Source organism: Ctenopharyngodon idella, chromosome 22 (assembly GCF_019924925.1).
Source record: "Ctenopharyngodon idella isolate HZGC_01 chromosome 22, HZGC01, whole genome shotgun sequence".
Taxonomy (NCBI): Eukaryota; Metazoa; Chordata; class Actinopteri; order Cypriniformes; family Xenocyprididae; genus Ctenopharyngodon; species Ctenopharyngodon idella.
Window position 1 is genome coordinate 6,481,157 of NC_067241.1, and position 22,070 is coordinate 6,503,226.

The following is a 22,070-nucleotide window of genomic DNA, read 5'->3' on the forward strand; positions in this document are numbered from 1 at the left end:
AACACTGGGAAGTGTTTATCACAAAAGACAGCATGTTATTAAATAAAAGAGTCCAATCGAGGTGTGACTTTATCCATCGGTTATTTTAAACAACCAACAAGGAATCTAAACTAGACCCATCATGATCACATTATATGACGTGGCAACAACTAGTTGTCAAGTGCGGCTCCGTTCATTCAGCGCGGGCTTGTCGAGAATGTCCTGAAAATGTGCTGGTGTCAGTTCGGTTACAGAATGCGGTTGTCACGCTTGTAAAAAATAAAACGCTGTATGAATGCAACCGTAATAAGAGGCGCTGACATACTAGCCATTAGCATCTGCTCTAGAGTTTTGTTTTGTGTGAAACTTAACAGGGGATTAGAGATGAACGCAAATGGTGTGATGCTTCGACGCATTCCACACAAATCGACGTACAAATCGATGTGTCATTCCAGTCTTACTTCATTTGCGAATATAGTTGAAGACTGATACATAAAGTCAATGAGCAGACAGCAGTGAGAGAGCAAGTGACATTTTTTGGTGATCCCAGTTCACTGTTTTCAAACGGTATATTACAAAATGCAGACATTTGACTGGAGAGGATTACCGAAAGCTTTCCAGAAGGAAGTTGTGAAATACACGTTTGATGTGATTGTTTTCAGCGGGCGAGATTAGCCTTGGAACATATCAAACAAAACATTATCTGCAATACGAGTAACTGAGATTTATCAGACAAATGCTCATTCAAAGCTCATCCAAGAGAGCTACTCTGAAAACAGCTTTGTTGAAATCAATCTATTTTGCCAGAGTGCCAAAGCGAAAAGCTCGATAAATAAATAAATAAATAAATAGACAGACATCTGAAGCAGAACAACAACAACAAAAAAAAAATCATCACAGAAACCTCTTTGATAACTCTCCACCAGATTTTAGTTATTGTTGATGAAAGCATCACACTGACTTTGTATTGTGTGAAATTATGACTTGCAGCAGTTCAATTCTAATAGTTTCACATGATTAAACAGAACTAGCATGTATAATCCGTACAGAAAATCCTGATTCACACCATCGGTCTGTTAATAACAGGCATTTTTATCTGATGGCACATTTATTGTGAAACCGTTCCTGCTGGAAAAGATTGTACTGACTAAAACCCTGCATACTCTAAATCTTAATGGCCACTACTGACTATTTCAGTGCTCCTCGATAAATGGCTACTTATTGATATGGATGTGTAGTACGATAGAGGACCCTCTCCACAAGGGATCTGTTTTTACTGACTTTTAAATTGTGTAGACAGGCTGATGGATCTTTGAGCATTAGCACAGCCTGCTCCATTAAGTGAAATAATGCGAGAAAAGGCCTTCCTTCAAAAGCATAACTCTATAAAGACTCACATTACACACAGCCTTACACCTATGCATTCTGTTCCTTTAATGTAGGCTTCACGAACAAACAGACTTTTGTGACTTCTGAGATCTTAACCAAAATTTAGTTACAGATGGTCATGGTCAAGTTAAAAACTGCAAAACTCCTTTTAAAACCTGAGATTCAAAAAAAAAAAAAAAAAAAAAACCTGCCACGTGACGACCTCAAAAGCACTAGGCACAAAAGCCACATACATATACATATATTATATATATATATATATATTTATATATATATATATATATATATATATATATATATATATATATATATACAGGGTTTTTCCATTTTTCCTCAAAAATGGTCTTTGGTGGTGGTAGACGAACACGGTCATCCACACACAGTATAAAGTACCCCACACATGTAAACTGTGAGACCAGTACATCCAAAAAAAAAAAAAAAAAAAAATATTACAAACGGTTTCTTTGCATTTTAACTTATCCTATTTATTCATGAAATAAAAAATAAAAAAAAAACACTGTCAGGACAGATCATAAAACAAAGTGCTTAGAACTATTTTATATGTAATATGTAGGTTTATATATATATATATATATATATATATATATATATATATATATATAAAGTCAGTAAATTTGAAAAGTTAGTAATAAAATAAACAACAAAGTAACACATTACATAGAAAAAGGGGCAGGTCTATTATTTTGAAGTTGTCTATGCTGAACGGTGCTGAACAAATTCTGACTAAAGCACATCTGATTGGCCACTGCGTTCAGATGCTCAACAGATGTGTCTGTGATTGGCTACAAAGCTCAATGCTGCAAAAACATGTAAATAGAAACCTTTGATGCTTTTCACAGAGCACTTACACAAACACTCGCAGGAGCATTTTAAAGCAGCCGACTATCAGCGGATACTGGTACTGCAGAACGGCTGGCATCTCGGTATCATCACATTAAACGATCAAGCAAATCTTTGGCGGTACAAAGATTAATTTTGGCAGCCGCCAATATATTTTCAATGCATGAAAAACCCATATACACACACACACACACATAATTCTATATTGGATATGTGGGAAACTAGTTCACTAGTCGATTAGGCCTAAACGAGACTACTGCTGCCAGTCGACTTGGTAATACTAGTTTACTTTATTTTTTTTTGCACATTTAATGTTTTGCTTCATATTTTTACAAAGGCTACACTTAAATTACCGCCATGTTAATGTAACATTTTAAAAATAATATATTATTTTGAAAAGTGTTTATCTAGAGCAGAAAACAATTTTACTTTACCTTAGTTTTTGCATACATTTGTTTTCTCCGTCACTCGCGGCGGGTTCAGAGAAACGTTCACTCGGAAGATGAGCAAGGTAAGGTAGTATTTTGAAAGCCTACACAAAACTTTTCCATTTTCTTCTATGTCATGTCAGACTAGTAGGCAGATGTAACAATTAAGCTTGCTTATAGTCTTGTTATACTACCGGTTATGAGGGACAATACAGTATAAACTTTTTTTTAATCAGATTGAAGGATTCATAATTCAAAACATTATGAATAAAACTTCAATTTAACAATTGCTATACCAACATCCTAACAAAGAGAATATGTTTAATGTATCATTGTCAGTACACGTCACGCTTTTCTTGTGATTTTGCCGCCCGTCGTATTAACAGATACTGTTCATTCAGCGGTTGCCGTGGCAATGAACATCTTAACATGCTGACTTGTGGACTTTTATTTAAGGAAATCTTATAATAGGTTGAAATTAGTTGTGCACATCCCATATGGTAACACTTTAGATTAGGTAGACATTCACTATTAACTAGTTGCATATTACTAGCAAACTGGCAATGTCTTAGTACTTATAAAGCATTAATTAGGAGTTTGAGGGAAAATTCCTCGTTAATAGTGAATGTGTAACTTTAACGCATATATAAGGCTAAATAATAAATATGTTTATAAAATAAGGCTTAAAAAAGCCCCAGAGACCTGATTTAATATGATAGCAATAATACTTTCAAATATGAACATACATTTCAGAAAAAAAATATCCTCTTTAATGTTTATGTTATCTACTCAACGTCTACCACTCTTCTTTAATATACTGTCGGATTAAGATCTCATGACCATCCTATGCAAACACTGGCTGGAAATTAATTTGGTGCATCTCTGTAGCGTGTAACTACACAAATGTTGATGATTTATATACAGAAATCAAAGGGCTAATCTGAGCCCTGAGGAGTCAGTAAACCTGAGGCTGAAGGCTAGGCTCCAAGCAATCCAAGTATGTGAGTAAGTGGTTGTGTACGAGTGTGTATTCCCTCTGCACAATTCCCGTAGGAGCCGGCTCCCCATCAGCACTCATGTCTATTATCAGCATCGTGCCTGAGAGTAACTTCATTTCACACTGTAAGCCACAAACACAGTGCAAACCACACTGAGGGCTCTCAGACGAGTTTGTCCGTGTGGCAGAGAGGGTGGGGGGGAATGTCTGGACAAGTCCATCACTGTGCTTTTAGCCTGGTCGTGTAGCCAACGAGCATTTCTAAAGGGAGCATCAACACTGGACGAGTGCGAACACACAAACAAGACAAGGGATAGTTCACAGAAAGAAAAAAAAAATAATAATCATGTCACCATATATTCACACTCATGTTGTTCCAAACCTGTATGTCTTTCTTTCTTCTGCAGAACAAAAAAGATATTTTGAAATTTTTTTTGTCCATACAATGAAAGTCAATGGGGGTCCAGTGCTGATGATTGACTTTCATTGTATGGACAAAAAAAAAAAAAAATTCAAAATATGTTCTTGTTCCACAGAAGAAAAGTCACAAAGGTTTGGAACGACATAAGTGAGAATACATTTTTTTTTTCATGAACTATCATTTAAATTTTCCTACCAGTGGATAAACTATATGGTAATAATTGATTATCAAGAGAGCTGTAATGAATTTTCACATTCATTCACATTCAATAAAAAGGGAATGAGGTTATGCATATGAAACAATCAAGACATATTTGGAGGATGTAGTATTTAAGATGGGTAAACAGTATTAACCGCTGATCCGGCATTGTGCAGCAGACATGCTCTTGGCTTGGCCTCACCCAAGCATATGCGATCAATACTCAATCAATGGCAGATAAACACATACGTCACTTTCTAAATCTATTCTAGATACAGAAGATATTAACATTACACTTCCCATCCTTGCCTGATCTGCTTTGATTCACAATACAATGAATCAAATGTTAATGCAGCAGTTTACAAAAGCCCAAAGTTTCAATAGATTCAGATTGTGTAGCAACGACGCCTGTACTGCTTTTTCCCCCTCAATCAAAATACAATCAGCATAACAGCTGACTTAGAAAGACTGTTAGCATGGTACGGAGCAAAATTTTTATTTTATATATATATATATATATATATATGTATATATATATATATATATATATATATATATATATATATATATATATATATGTATATATATATATGTATATATATATATATATAATAAATAAATTATATATATATATATATATATATATATATATATATATATATATATATATTAATATTATATTATATATATAAAATTTTGTAGCTAAAAGAAGACATCTAAAAATAGTCAGTTGATCAAAAGCCTCATGGTAGCTCAGCCTGAGCCTCATTCACAGTGAAAGCAGGGAGGTCTCAGGGAAGCACTGGTCCTGACAGACACCCACAGAGAGGGGGGGCTCAGCTCTGCGTCACGCTCCCCCCCACCCCCCACTAATCATCACATGAAACACAGGGCCTAGAGGAGAGATCTCAGCTCAGGCTTATTGTTCAGGACCTCATTTATTCTCGCTGCAACGTTATTCCAAACTCATCTTCCAGAACATAAGGTTAAAGATGATGAGGCCGCGGTGGCGATGCCATTAGGTCAATGCATCAGACCATTTTCAGACTAAATTATTTAGTTATCTGGCGGTGGCTTTTTTTTCCGAACACTGGCAACCAGCGGCAGATGGTCTCTCGAACAAGCCGGCCATTCAAAAACACACGTAACGGCTCTGCCAAAAGCACCTCCACCCCAGATACCACAGGACGGTATTACCACTAATTAGGAGCGGCTTTTGTTTCTGGATGAGCCACCTCTCCAAACCCACAGCCTGACAGTCTTTAAGAGGCTCTAGTCTGAATAACACCCTCTTTGTTACTCCACCTCTCCATTTAAGGCAACTCGGCTCAAATATAAATATAAATTCTCCAGTCCTATTTCCATTGCAAGCCACACAAAACACTGTTGTTTAAAGTGGATGAAAAAGAGTCCGCCTGAGAGCTCCTACGGTGTCAAATCTTTGTCATCCTTGACATCTTTGAGAAGACAGGATGCTCAAATGTTTGGAGGAATATCAAATCACAGCTCTCTATACTACTGATGCAGTGTATAGTCCAAATGTGCAGCACTGTAAAAATGATTTGAGATTGTTTCCTTGCCTTGGAGCAGCAGGCAGGAGGGGAAGTGACTGGAGGGTAATGAAAACGCTGCTGAAACAAGCAGGATCAGAGCTTCCCTCTCCTCTCTGGACAGCTCATAAAACATGCATTGACTAGAACTATTACCATTCTGCCGTTTTAGTGCGGCGCGCAGCTCCCAGGAAGAGAGCACACTTATCAGCCTACATACACACTAGACCTGCTGCTTTTTATTTTAAAACTATAGTGACGTAAAAGAGCAGCTGTTTAGAAAAAATGTGTTTACCAGAGGGAGGCACCTAAACAATAGGCTGCCGCTGCTCTCTGGGTTCAGGGTTGTGTTTAAAGCAGTGTACAGTGGCAGGCAGGAGATTAACTCGTAACGCATTCATGTGTGAAATGGAGACTTTATCCCTAACTGATAGTGTTGCGAGGCTTCCAGAAAACACAAGCCTGATGATTTTTCATCATTTTGGAAAAACAGCCGTAATATATTAGATTACCGCTCGCAGCCTTTTGGTACGTTCGCACAATGCAGACTCTTAAAACACCCCGGTGTTTTACAACAAAGCACGGTGGGAGGCGGGCGAGGAGAGCGGGGGTCTGCCGTTCATGCAACGTGGCTTTTCTAGTCAAGCAAGCACATTTGAAGTCAAACCGTTTCACAGAGGCACCAGGTTATAGTGTGTTAATTGTAAAAGCTGATGGATAGCTTAAAGCACACTGTAAAAAAATTATTTACATGATTTATCACAACATTTTTTCTTTTGTCAAATCAGCTTAGATAATTAATGTGGTTCAGATAACATAATATTTTGAGTTTCTGTTGATTACATCAAACGCCTTCATTGTATTAACTCAAATTTTTCCATTTCAATGAACTCAATTTTAAGGTAACCAGTTAAACCAACAATTACTTTTTACAGTGCAGGGATTTTTTCGTAAGATGAACCACTTTGACCTAAAATATTTACTCCCCCCACCCCCACTCATACACAAAGCAAGATTACTTCCATTGTTTAGACAAAAAACAACAGCACTGAAACATTTCAGAGTATCTTCTTCCACGTTCCAAGAAAGAAAGTCAGTCACAGGTTTTTTGTGTGAACTATCCCTTTAACTAGCCTGAGAAAAAAAAAAGCCCAAAATTGCCTTTATTAGAGCTGGAAGTAAAAACACTGTTACAATTTTCCAAATTAGAGAACAGGAATTCCTGCCACTTCTTTACACAGAGCCTCCATTTCCCAGGAGAGCTGAATCAGACAGTATAAAGGCACTGGAAATAGTGCATTTTACAGGTTTTAACAGTGTGCAATGATCACAGTATTATTCGGCGACACATTCACAGGCTTTGCGCTCTTTAGCGAGCATTACAATTCCTTCCACAGCATGGCAAGGAATGAACCTCAGGGGGAAGGTTTGTGCGGGTCCAAGTTAAAATAGCTTGCAAATGCACGAGTAAGCTCATAAACAGAGCAAGCATGTTCAGCACAGAGCCACATTCATCCAAGTGTATACACATGTGTCAATCTAAATGAGTAGTCCATTGACTGCTGAGTAACTGTATTTTCCTCTAAACTGCATACTGGGCAGAGCTAATAAAAAGCTCGGCTGAAATGAAATGTGGCCTGACCTTTTCCGATCTTTCTTTCAGCCGCTCCTTTACGCAGATGTCCAGTTCCCCTCATGTATCAAGCTGTTAAATAGGCTCCCTTCTACTTTGCCCCCGTATGATGGAGAACATGGCGACAACGAGACATGCACGCTCTAAATCAAAGAGATCTCTTTCGATATCAAGTGGAAAAATAGGTAATCCCATTCAAAAGGCCTTTTTCCTCAGTTAATTATTAGTAAAGCCTTACACAGCCATTTTTTTTTGCATTTTGTCGGGTTATCTTCTGAGAAAAAAAAAAAAAAAAAAAAAAAATTTGATGAAGATTTACTCTTTGTTACCAAGAGGAACATCTTAATGAGCTGTTCAGCAAAGATAACACATCGCTCCGTGGAGCCATCGCATGCTGTACATCCCTAACCCTCTGCAGCAACAGCAGATCAAAAATTCAATAATGAATGTGGAATTGCTGCAATTAATGTCTATGAGAATCCAAGCGGGCTGAAAAAAAAAAAAACATCACTAACCTGATTCATTTTATATAGGAATAATCTGTGATCAGCATTACCAAGTGAGCCCAAAAACAAATTAGATTTGAAGCTAAGAGCCCCATTGATCAGCAGTCATCTAAACCGACCATGAAAAGGGGCCAGTAATCCAATCCAGCCGTTCGGAAGTGCCTGAGAGAGTTGCATCTCTACAATGGAAACATTCTGTCCACAATGTAATCCATTGTGTTCATTCGGTGAGCGTTTTGGAACCTGTTCGATTACACTAAAACGGCCCAAATCATCGCAAGTATAAACAACGAGGGGAGGATCGTTTTTCAACTTGGCAACGGCTGCGCCACTCCAGTTCCAATGACATTTGACTGACCCATAGAAATAGTGACGCACAACTGTCAAAACACTGCCGCTCTCCAGAACATTCCGCACAGTCTCCGTACAATTCCATGACTCAGGCAATAACTAGTTTTATTTCATACAAGTGAATATTTAATGGTATCCAGGGTTACTTTAGTAGATCCCTAGTGGCCTGTGCTTCGGTTGCAAAACAAAAAACTACGCTCAGTAAAAGCAGATGCCAACAACTATAATCATTAACTATTCTAGCCAATGGGAGTGTGAAAAGCACAAGATTATATATTCACTACTGTGAAACACTCAAGACTGTGAGCTTTGTCAATTGATAAATTGTTAAAGGAATCAGACAAATATTAGGATAATCTTACAACACTTCCCTTCGAGCCGCAAGACTCTCAGCAGCCATTTTACAAGCCAGTGCCAACTTCCCTTTGAATATACAAGGCGATTCTTAGAAAGACAAACATGTGAATGAATCAACAGCACGTACACTAATAACCTTGGGCTATCTAACCATTCCGTTGCTTTATGAAACTGTATAATGTATAAATAGCAGATCCATTTCTACAAAGTCTGTTAGGGCTCTATTTCAGCTTCCCTGTCATTAAATATTTATCCTTGCGGAGTGGCGGATTGTACAGAGGTGATAAGCACTTAGGAATCCAAATTTTTCAACCCCCCACCCATTTCCCATGTCTGTAACCCTTTATTTTCCCCCTACATGCAACAGAGACTTTTATTCAAACAGATTATCTACAAGTGCTCCTTTAATCGGCACAGGACAGGACTGAAACAGTGCCCACATTCCCAAAGGAAAGGCGCTCTGCTGGTTTTATCAGGAGAGAAATCTTTTTTTAAATACCAAAGGGATAAAATAACTTGATTTGAGGAAGATCCCTTCCTTTGTAGAGAAAGTTAAAGGGGCTGGGCCAGGGGAATTTCAGTATTTCATAGCTCTTTGTATTCCTGACACAGAAAATTAACACCCAAGCTAAAACAAAAATAGGAGACTTAGCTTTGCCAAATATGGAATCAGTGGTTATAGCAAATCAAACATAAATTTAAGCAGTTGTTGCTGCTGGTTGTGTGAGTGTTTGGCTCGGGTTGAATTTGGCATCTTACAGCATATAATGATGAAAAGATTTCATGCCTCAGCTTTGTGGGTGGTTGCTGTTGGGTGTGAATGCATCTCTAGTGGACCCCGCATGCTTCAAAAGCTTCTTGGGCCGACCTACGGTACTTCACAGGTATTCTTGGACGGACAACAAAAACATCTTTTTTAAGGCTCAATAGGGAATGGCCTGCCAGAGGAATGGCAGTTCAAATCGGACAGGCTAAATTCCAAACGCAGCCTCTACATATGGGCTGGGAGCTCTCCACAAGACAAGAACAGAGATCTAATAAACGTTTAGTGAATACCCAAGTTCGTACAGAGCCAACTGCACTTTAATCCACACAGAGGACAGAAAAATACATTTTCAAATAGATCAAACAGATACAATTTTTTGGAAGCACTTTATTTACAGTCTGGTTCCACATGTACATACTATGTACTTATTATAAACTATGTACTAAACCTAACCTTAAGCCATGTAGTTACCTTATATTATGAGTACTTTCTTGGGTAAGAACACTAAGTACACATACTGTAAAATAAAGTAACCAATTTGTTTTGCAAATATATACAGCAAAACAAAAGCGCTCTCTCTCTCTCTCTCCCTCTCTATGTATCTATGCATCTACCTACCTATGTAATAAAATATATACAGTACCTGTAAAAAGTTTGGAAACATTACAATTTCTTCATGTTTTTTTAAAAGAAGTCTCTTATGCTCACCAAGGCTGCAAGACTCCACCCTATTTCTCAGCACATCATCTCTTTGTATGATTAACAGTTACTGCATTGTGTTCTAAAACTACTATTAGGTAAACACTGCATTACTTTCATATTGTCTGTGTTAATACAAAAGAACAGCTGTAGTTTACTGTAGAGCAGCCCGATCAGTGTAATCTACTTTTAAAATGAATGGAGAGATCAGTGTATTTAACTGATGTGTCACACAGATGACTAACACTTGCCCGACGGTGAACCTCACCGTGACCCTGCGGCAGCCATGATTCTGCATGACCCTGTGGGCTCCGACACGCAGAGACACGTACACACTTCTTCCACTACAGTACATACAATAGAATCTTAATGATTCACACAAACACAACCAATTGAGATCTGATAAGGAAAAGACAGTTTCAAATGTCTCTAAATGGATGCAATCACCGTCCTATCCCTGATAGAAAGTAGCCCTATCAAGTGGGAATGCAAATATTCAATAGCTCTGCTTAATGGCGAATGGAGTGGGATTGTGGTGTATTGCCACAATAGAGTATAATTTCCCTCCCTCTCTGATAGAGCCACTTCACTCTGATGAAGAACAGGAGCAATGAGCTGATTCTATGATCACAGTTTGTATTTCCACCCCCCTGCACTCCTTTTTGTCCTCCCAATGACACACAGCCCAACAAGCTTGTCATTTTCAAACGTTACCATTCAGGTCTCATTGATTTATTGTAATCAAAGATGATGTGAAAGGCTACGACAAATACGCGGCTTGCTCCGACAAGGGTAAACAAACAGCAAAGGTCTCAGTGTACGGCGAGGTTTTAACCTCGATCTGAAATCCCCCGTTCATTAATGCGGCGTTAACAGCCGGTTACGGCCAGTGAAACCGCAGTAGCAAAATCAATTACCTCAGCAAGTATTGATATGTCTCGCGGCCTGTTTACAATTTAATCTCTAACTTGTCAGAGCCATTATTTTCCTAATCACAACTCCCGCTCTTCTGCGCCTTTGTCTCTGGCTCATGTTTAAGGGAACAAAAAGGTCATAAGCTTGAGCGCTCCCCAGGGCGCAGCCTGCCACTGCTGTAATTATTCCTGAGCAAGAGATGACAAATGAAGTGGATCAAATCAAAGGTGTCAGTAGCTCTTATGACACCAGCCCAGTCGCACAGGTTAAAAACGGAGGTCAAGCTAAAAAGAAAAACTAGTTAATGCCGCCCTGCAATAATTATGTGTGAAGCCTCTTAAAGTGGCAAACTCTTCATAATCTCTTACTAGGATAAATGTGTAGAAAATCCATAACTATTGATGGGGCAGGAGATAAATAAACAAACAAACAAAGAAGAAGAAGAAAAAAAAAACTCCCAGTGACGTGTCCATTACTCAAATTGCATCCAATCACAATAGCGGCAGAAAATATCCTCAGGAACCGATACTAAACTAGCTAAAACGATCAACAAGGATATCATCAGCAAACTCGCCATTTGTATCTCGGCCAGTAATCATTGAGGAATGGAGGCTGATGCATTATTTACTGGCTAATGTATAATTCAGAGCCAACAGCAGATTTAATGCATAAATAAAGCTGTGATACACCTGCTTTAAATGTTTACTCACCAAAATAAGATCTGAAAGTACAAGCACGTCACGCGGTGCCTTTGAAAGTTTCAAACGTGTCACTCGTTTCTTTTTTTCATCTTGGGTGACTATAAGTGAAAATGGTTTGCAGGTGGCGAGACCCACGACCCGCTTTGTTCACCTCCTAGAAACATAAACGGAGATCAAAACGAGACACTCGGATGTCTAAGCACAAGATCTCAATTACTTAATTTAAAACACAGGTCTGCAGGCATGAGCTAGCGTGTTTGTCTTTCAGCAAACGCAAACACTGTAATGAGAAGTGAAGGGCGTCCATGTTCAAGTTACTCATTTCCATTGATGATTCTTTCATATGATAATATTGTGGCAGAAAATAGAGGCTATTTTGAAAATAATTCAATTTGTTTATTGCTCCTTTAGCAGCTGTTTTCAAAATGTAATGAATCATTGCAGATTTCAGAGGAAAGGTTAGCAAACAATACATTATAAATAGAAAACAAGCACAAGAAATTCTTGTAAAAAGGTTAATTAGACTGCTTCAGGGAACCGATCTTTTGACGTCAAACAAGTCAGTCACAATTCCCTACAGGCCATGCGCTATTGACCCCTGTGCTGAGGCTGGCCTACTTAAAAGACAGTGATAAAGACAGACAATATTCCAACAGCATCTAAAACACCAACATGATCACTATGATATCCATTTTAAATATGTTTCCTGTTTTGCCCTGTGTGCACTTTATTGGAGTATATGCATGTAAATATATGCCTGAAACACATACAGGTTATTCATACTATTATTCCAAAATCATAAATTATATTATTACACTACATCATTCAAATGTTTGGGGTCGGTAAGATTTATTAACGGTTATAAAAGACATCTTTTATGCTTACCAAGGCTGCATTTATTTGATTAAATACAGTAAACAGTAATATTGTGAAATATTATAATTCAAAATAAATGTTTTCTACTTGGATACATTTTAAAATGTAATTTATTCCTGTGATGTCAAAGCTGAATTTTTAGCATCATTACTCCAGTCTTCAGGATCACATGATCCTTCAGAAATCATTCTAATATGCCATTTTGGTGCTCATGTAACATTTCTTATTATTATCAATGTTGAAAACAGTTGTGCTGCTTAATATTTTAGTGGAAACCATGATACTTTTTTTTCAGGATTCCTTGATAAATAGAACATTCAAAAGAACATTTATTTGAAATAGTAATATTTTGTAACATTATAATTGTCTTCATGGTCACTTTTCACAATTGAATGTGTCCTTGCTTAAGTATTAATTTCTTAAAACACACACACACAAAAACACCTCGGCCATCCTGTTAGCAATGTTCAACACAATGTTTTAGCAGTGGAACATTCCAAAAGGTTTGTTGAGGAGACAAACACTGTCCAACAAAACCCGTCCGTAACACTGAAATACGTTTTTTTCTATATGTGGTCAATGAAATAAGACCACATGATTGTCATCATATGGTCTTTCATTACAGGCATAAAACTTCATTCTTAACCTTTTCCCTCATGCACTCATATTTCTCTAGATGAGGTAATTATTTTCACAGCCGCAAATGATTCTGGACACATAGGCAGCATTCAACTACTTGATAATGAAACTATTTATACACTAACGGGATGAGTCAAGGAGTGAAAGTCTAGAGAGCTGTTTTCTTCTGCCAGCAGTAAGATTGCACTAAAGGTTTATTTGATCTCACAAAGATATAGCTTGATCCATCAAAGCTATCATTATTCAACAACAGCAGGCCTGGCTTATACAGAACAATATGCATATTGTGCCACACAAAGACAACTCATCACCTGGAGAAAAAAAAAAAAAATAACCAAAACAAATCCCCTGCTTGGGAACAGCCGATGTAGCTGAAAAGTAATCAGCAATCTGCCTCAAAATTTCTGATTAGTCCATTATTAAATGAAATGCTTTTAAATGAACAATTCTTCTAAAGAAATCAACATGCCTGACTTCTGAATACAGATGACTTTTCTTAGCTCAATATGACTCCAGTTATCCTGTGTATTCTCTTCAGCTAACAATAGTGCCTTACTTTGCCTATAGTTTTTAAGATGCACTCTAAAAATGCTGGGTTAAAAATAACCCAAGTTGGGTTAAAAATGGACAAACCCAGCAGTTGGGTTAAATGTTTGACCCAACCTGCTGGGTAGGTTTTATTTACTCTACTATCATTTAAAAATTACTACACTCTTAAAAAAATGCTGTATTAAAAACAACCCAAGTTGGGTTGAAAATGGACAAACCCAGCGATTGGGCTGTTTTAACCCAGTGGTTGGATTAAATATTTGCTCAACGCTGGGCAGTTTTATTTAACCCAATTATTGTTTAAAAATTACTATATGGCTGGCTTAAAATGAATGCAAAAGGTTGGAAATTAAAAATCAGACACATAGTTACTACAGGCAACAATAATCAAAAGGTGAACATTTATTAATAAGCAATTTAATAAATGTTTATTGTTTAATTATTATTCATTAAATAAATTCATTTAATAAATGTTCATTTCCAACATACTTTGGGTTCATTTTAAGCAAGCAAAACAGTATTTTTTAAACAGTTTAGTTAAATAAAACTACCCAGCAGGTTGGGCAAACATTTAACCCAACTGACGGGTTTGGCCATTTTCAACCCAACTTCAGTTGTTTTTTGTGTCTATTGAAAATGAATGCAAAATAGGTTGGAAATGAACATTTATTAATATGTTTAATAAATAATTAAATAAACATTTAATAAATTTCTTATTAATAAATGTTCACCTTTCAATTATTTTTGTTGCCGCTAATAATTTTGTGTCTGTTTTTTAATTTCCAACATATTTTGGATTCATTTTAAGCCAGCCATATAGTATTTTTTAAACAATAGATTGAGTTAAATAAAACTGCCCAGCAGGTTGGTCAAACAACCTGCTGGTTTAACCCAAACGCTGGGTCAAGACAACCCAAACGCTGGCTTTGTCCATTTTTAACCCAGCTTTTTTTTTTTTTTTTTTTAGAGTGTAGATTTGGTTCAGCTGGTCCTTACTAACAAGTGTAGTGTGACTATAACGCAGTGATCTTAAGTGCTTGTCCACCAACCACAATTAAATCACAGTATTGTGACAGTTTAAAAGTCAGAAATTAAATTCTAAGATAATTTTGTATTTTTGAGCTTGGGATTTTTTTCATTGTATGGACAAGCTGCCTAAGGTCATTCTGCTTCCTACTGTGTTTCATGTAAGAAAGATAACAATACTAAGTAGGAATGGCATGCCATGAAGATGAGAACAAAATAATGAAAGAATACATATAGCAAAAAATGAGGATATTTATGAATCATTGCAGGACAGACAGTCACAGACTGTGCTCCATTCCAGCAGTCCAAGAAATTTATATCCTTTCTAAGCGAGAAATGCTTCAACTCCACGCATACTTTAAGATGAAAGCACTTGAGTGAGGACTGCATTTTTATAATATGTTTATCACCACAGAGAGTGTTTCTCTACAAGGACAAGGACAGAGTGAATACTAGTAAGGGTGTGCGGGCGTAAAAAGCATAAAAGACTCCATCTGACATCCCTAACAGAGCAGGAAAACAGTGGGGCCTATGGGACCCCCAACCTCACTTTATGACCATGTGCTGAATTAACAGGTCCAGATGTCCCCTCTCACTTAACATGTGTGAGACATCTCGAGCAAAGGGCTCAGCTGCTTTAGGGCTTATTAAAAAAATATCAATTTCAATTATACCCATTAACTTCTCGCGCTCCTCAGGTTTACATTTATTTGACATCAACAAGGCCGATTCTCACCCAAGATGTACGCTTAACGCATAAATCAACCAATCAAAGTTTATCAGGTTAAATTCATCAACCACCTTCTGGCATGGGTCGTATAAACGGAGGAATGAACAACAAATAAGACACAGAGAGTGTCGCTGAAACACCATACCGGGTCCCGTGAAGCCAGAGGAATGAGTCAAACAAAAACGAGCCTATTACCAGACAGATATCAATCTGCTCTTAGGTACTTGCTGCTGCAGAAGCATTCAGACGACTCAGCTGCTTGGGCTGTTTATAGTTTGACAGTGTCAGGTCTCTTTGTCACTAGGGCTATGAGCAGGCGCCTGTGGTTACTGTATCTATTATCAAGGGGAAAGTGCCAACACATTCTTGTAAACAAAGGAGAGTCTACCTACAAGTTCTCCGAGACAAAGCCCAACCTGAAAACGCTCAAGGCAACCATTCCAAACAATCTGAGCTGTTCTCAGAAACAAATTTAGACGAATAAGCTTTCAGTCAAATCACGCATTTTGCTAAAGGTTTTCCGGTGATGCAATGCAAAACATGACGTTAATTACCTCTGCCCTTTCTCCAATTCATTAAGCATAACATTGCATAGCTCGGCACGCGTTACGGATGCAGCACCATTGAGGCCTCTCTCGGCAGACGGAGGAGAAATGTGCGACGTATCACCAGCCAATTCCATAACATGCCTACCCAAGCCCCGTCAAACATTCAGCAGCCACCGCACGCCAACTGATCCGCTACAACACACTCTATGAAGAAACCCCTCCGTCAGCCCTGCCACACAGCCTTTGATCCGAGTATCGGCCGTTTGATGCTTTTAAGGTGGAGGATAACACAAAACGCATCTCTGCGATGTGAGTAATTCAATTAAACACATAAGGACGAAAACTATCTTTTTTTGCAGGGAAAACACACAGGCTAAATGTCATTGTGCGCTTAGGCATTAAACATTTAGTAGCCATTCTCGGCTGCTCAAGCAAAGAGGCAAGCAGTTGTTAAGGGAGAAGGATGACACAGTTAATCATACACCCACACACTGCAAATGAAGGCCCGGCTCTAAGATGTATAATAACGGACATGAAAACATACAACATTCACCAGTCATTTAAAAAGAGCAAGAGAGCTCAGTCACTGAGCACATTTACATACACAACGATACGCTTGATCAGCGTATCATTTTTTTTTTATCAGCTGAATTAACATGTTTTCCCAGCTTACATGCAAACCAATAACCCAGCAATGCCAAAAGCAGGTTATTCCCCAGTAGTGACGTCAAAAATTAATCATTTGTGTATCAGACTCCCAAGTATTCCATTTGTTATGTGAGATGTGATGTTAAATAAATAAGCAGTACAAGCAGAAAGATTCCGAGTTTGCGATATATTTCTTCCTCTCCTACAGTGAAACACTCGCTCAGTAAGAATGCTTTGTTACATCACACTCTTTGTCTTTCTCACTTCAATAATGTGTATTGTGTAAAGCCGGGTGAAATCTGTCGATTTTTTTTTATGCGCATCTTGTCAGCGAAGCATGGCTAAATGCTGCTCCATCTGAAAGCCAGAGGGTGCTCTTGCGCAGAAACTCCAAATATGCCCCGCAGAAGAAAGATAACTTGCGTAATTCCAGGAAATTCCTATAGGCATCACACTGTCGCTGTAGCTGAATAAACAGAAGATTGAAACGCTTGTTCTTCAAGCCTTCTCGGGTATTTTCATGATATTAAAGTATATTTATAATGCAATGCTAATTGACATATCCTTTATCACTGTGTAGAATACTATGAAATAATTCGTTGTGTGCCTTATTCTGTGTAGGAAACCACATCTTCTCACTGAAGGATGTTATTTCAAACACTCGACTGACGTTATGAAGTGAGTCTGGAGTAAAAACATGTTATTAAACATTGTCTTTTGTTGGACAAGAGGTTCATAAATGCTTCTCACTTTTGGAAACGTTTGCTTTTTCAAATGCACGATATAAGAAACTCAAACTCGTAGTTCTTTCGGATGAAGCAGCTTTTACTACTGATCACAGATCTGTGCTTCACAAACAAACTACGCATAAAAAAAAATTTCTGGTTAATTTCGATTAATCGTGCAGCCCTAGCAAAAATCTAGCTGTGTCAATCGGTTTATGCCATTTGTGACCAAACTCTGATAAAGGAAAACAGGTTAACGCGTTTACATGACCACATGCATTGTCAGCTTATAAAGCATAACTGGGTTAAGAATTAAGGATCATATTTTTCCCTAACCGACAACTGACACCCCCCAACTTGGCTTGAAGTTTATATTGTAAATAGTTACTTATAATAAATAGATACCATTAAATTTAAAAAAGAACCTGTGTGTAAACACACATTTACTAGAGATGACAAAGAAACACAATGCTACCTAATTAGCAGTATTCGAAACTAAACATTATTTAAAAAAAGGGCGTATGAGCACTACAAAATACATACAGGCTGCTTTCAAATATTAAACTTGCCATCCGTGTATTTTAAAGTAATCTAGCTCAAACAGGTTTCCCTGAGTGTAACAAAAGACAATGAAAACATTCTGTTCCTTGATGTAGTCTTTAGTTCCTCTGCAGGAGACGCTTCACTAAATGTTTGATTTCTTTCACCTCAGGCTACCCTCAAAGCCATGGCATGTGTAACGGGGGTTTATAAAAGCTTTTCTTCTCTCTCTCGCTCTCCATTTTCTATGAACCAAAGGATTAGGACAGATACTCTGTACATAGTTGTTATGATTACAGATTACTGATGTCTATATGTCTCCAGACTGGTCAGTTCCATCTTTTAGCAATGTTTAATCCTAATCGTTGTGTTTTTGGCATGACCACGAGTCTCTGATGTTGGATTTCTAATTTTGGGTAACCTACAAAACAAACAGTACAGTGTGATTGACCACCTTTAAGCTTTAGATACACCATTTACAATGTTGTTGCACAACTGGGGAGAAAAAACATCCCAGTGTGGGGGGATGATCACTTTTGGCCACAAAAGAGTAGGCCCTTCTTAGCACAAATAGCTACATCTCTTACATATGCAAAGTGAGGAAAAACGTGGCATGGCTTTTAAAGCTAACCCTAGGAACTGAACACAGTCACATGAAATTCAAGTATAACCAATACTCCAAAGAGGATATACAAGATGCTTCCGCCACATGCACAGCATGGAGAACAAGATCAGATAAGGCAAGCTGTGAAAGAAAGTCTTTTGTGAAACAAGACTTTTCAACCCACAATCTTAAAAATAAAGATCCTTGGCATCTATGGTTATCCAACATTACACAGAACATTTCCATTGTTCAAAACATTCTTCAAAGTGGGAAAAGGTTTTTAGATTATTAAAATGTTTATCACATCAAAGAAAAAAACTGTTCTTTTAAAAGAACTGATCATTGAAAGGTTCTTTGGAGAACACAAAGTGGTTTTTCTATGGCAACACTGTGAAACCATCCTTTTGAAACCATTATTTTTTAAGAGTGCACCCCCTCTTTACCACCAACACATTACTACGAGCCATATTTGTTCCCATGACGGGCCACGGTTCATGAGTTTCAATTTAACAAAGGGAAGTTAGGCAGACTTGGCTGTCCCATAGCAGACTCCAACTGGTCAGGCAGGTCTACCAAAAGCTCTCCTCCCCTGCTCCCAGGGTTTTCAGTAAACAAAAGGTCCCTTCCAACATGTGAAGGAAAGCACAGGGTTGGGGTCATAGAAAATGCACTGTTGTGATGCTGTTTGATAATACTAAACACAGAGATAAACAGCATGCTTAATGTATTGAAGATCCTCAGCACCTCTCCAACTCTAAATGCACCATTTATGCTGCTACCAGAGCATTAATAATTCACTTAATGCTTGAGCTCCTCACTTAATAAAATGGAAACAAACAGAAGAACTACACAGAAGAGGCAACTTAGAAGGCTGAAACTTGATAGACTACTTAGTAGAAAGTCATAAAACATCCTAAAAAGATTACACACTACTTGTCTCTTTCAACAGCGAGAGCAAAAGTGAAACATGCAATAAAAAAAAAAACAGGCTGCTGCTTTCAACTTCTGAGCCTGTAGCAATTGCCAACATTCCATCTCTATCCCCCCATTTACCTTCCCACCCACTCAAGACCTCTAAACTCCCTCTGTCTTCTTTCTTTTTGTACACAGCCAATGTCGCCAAGGCATTACTCACCCGCCAGTATGATGATCTAAGTTCCTATCGGGCTGCTGCAAACAACTTCAAACACAATTCCACGTCTGTTCGTTGAAAATGACCCTGCCGAACTTCTCGGCCTGGGCCAAAATCCAAGAAGCCGAGGGCTGAGCACTATCACGCAGACACTTTATCCTGAGAGAGCCGCTGTCCATACAGAGGAGAAAAGGGGCAAATGCCTCAACAAAAGACGACCTCGCTTTACTAATTTATTCGCATTCGGACCGCCCGGGGACTCGTTTTCTGAACGTATGCGGTTCCCCCTCCTCCTTTTCGCTGTGTAATAACTCCGAAAGCTTGAGTTTGTGGAGGGTAGGAAATCAGTGAGTTCGGCGTTTACAGACTCCGCTTCCTTTTTCACACACGCGCGCGCTCACACTCACGCGCTCCCTCGCTCTCTCCTCGCGCTTTCTTTCATATGCACACACAGCACGTTCGCTCTTTCTATCTCACTCTCTTTCTGTAGAACCCCCTCCTCCTCCTCTTCAGCTGTTCAACAGACGCATCCACATGGCTGACCTAGTCTTTCTTTATCCAGACACTAGTGAAGGAGAATTACCCCCCTCCCCTCCACCACACACATACACATACACACCACTTCTAAAAAGCGAGCAAAACAAAAACACGGACTGGATTCTAATGATTAGCGGCAACAAATGATCGGACGGGAGTCGTGATTGATCGTAAACCGTGGGGATATGGTCGGTAAAGAAACTGCATCGGTAAGCAAGACGTTGAATCCAGATTCATACGGCTGCTGTAAGGAATATTAATGTCCATGCTGACGACACCACCTCCTGGAGCACTGATAATAACAAATAGATAATCATAGAAAATACACGCCAGTCCTACCGTTCAAATAAGCCACAGATTCCGGCTATTGATTTTCAGTGTCCAATAATGAACGCCTAGTTTTTATTGCCGTGCTTCGCTGCCAAATGATTGGGACTGAGAACAAAACAACCAGTGAAAATTACACATACATTGTGCGTTGGTGCTCTCATTCTCATTTGCATATTCACATAATGAATTAATTACTCCGTTTCCCCCCGCCCAACGTAGAAAACAGCATGTATTCACAATTGTGCATTTAAAAAGAAATGTGCATTCTTTGTTGCTGATTTTGTTTCCATGCAGAATCCAAGTAATTTGATCATTTAACATTTGTTGTAGCAGAATTGTTATAAGGATTCCAGAGACTAAAAAAAGGGAGAAAGGATGTTAATCTTTGTATTCTTGTTTGAAACCAAGTTTTTTTTTTTAACAAAATGCTTTATTAAAAATGTAAATGTGATATTAAAAATTAGTAACCTTGTATAAATAAAATAAATATTTATAAAATAAATGTAAAATATAATATAAACCCATACAAATGACCTCAGTCAAGAGGGTCTAAAGCTGTCCACTACGTTTTCTTGTCACAGGACAGAAAAATAACTTCCTGCATATTTTTTCACCCACTTAACCTACTTTTTTCCCCCCTCTCTCTCTCAAATCTGAACAGTTACACCAACAAGACATGTTTCACTTTAGGCCTCCACAAAACAAGTGAATAAAATGACTTGTATTTCAGAAATTGAAAACATGTTCATAATAGCAGTATTTCTTTGTATGAATCACAATGTTTATGTATATTTAAACTCAGTAGGCAAAATAAATGAGCGTCACATCATTGACCTCATTTATGTTGTAGAATATCTCAAAATCTAAAAAAAACAATGAGAATAATTTTCTCTTCACCAACATTATATTTGCAGAGGCAGCTAAGATCAATAGGAAGTGAGTTTGGTGTACTGCGGGCCCTTTATTGTGCTGCAAACCATGTAGCCTGTCAGGTTTTCAAAAGGAGGAGGTGTCCCTAGTGATCCCAGTGCTGGCAAACGCTTTCCGGCTCCAGGGGAGCCAGAGACAGTGTGACTTCTGTTTCTCCTGACAATCCTTAGCTCTGCCATGCACCCACACGTACACACTTGCACACATACATACACACACACACACACTCACTCACTCACTCACACCCCAGCAGGCTACCTCCTCCCCTCTTGGAAAGCGTTTGAGCTTCACATTCAGGCGTATTTATTACATTTACTCAAGTGCATCCATATTTATCTCCCCGAGCCGCCCTGATAGCACTTACAATGTGCCCAACAGGAAACCTGAGTCACTTGCTTATGCGAGATCCTCGCTGTGCACAGGGAAGATATTTAGAGAATGCAGTTTTCAAAGAGATACCAATCATTGCTATCAGCCAATGGGAGATTAGCTACTGGCTCATGAG

General features: G+C 38.3%; 1 protein-coding gene across 5 annotated transcripts in view; it reads right to left on the reverse strand.

The window, feature by feature from the left end:
- rerea (arginine-glutamic acid dipeptide (RE) repeats a) overlaps positions 1-22,070 on the reverse strand; it is a 167,874-nt gene that overhangs the window by 89,016 nt on the left and 56,788 nt on the right. The window contains exon 1 of one of the 5 annotated variants that reach the window (XM_051880344.1): positions 19,772-20,349. The exons of 3 other annotated variants lie outside the window; for them this stretch is intronic. The gene's annotated coding sequence lies outside the window, so the exon portion shown is untranslated. Of the gene's footprint in view, positions 1-19,771; positions 20,350-22,070 lie in introns of those variants that run through there. One more of the 5 variants, XM_051880339.1, reaches the window with a different exon arrangement.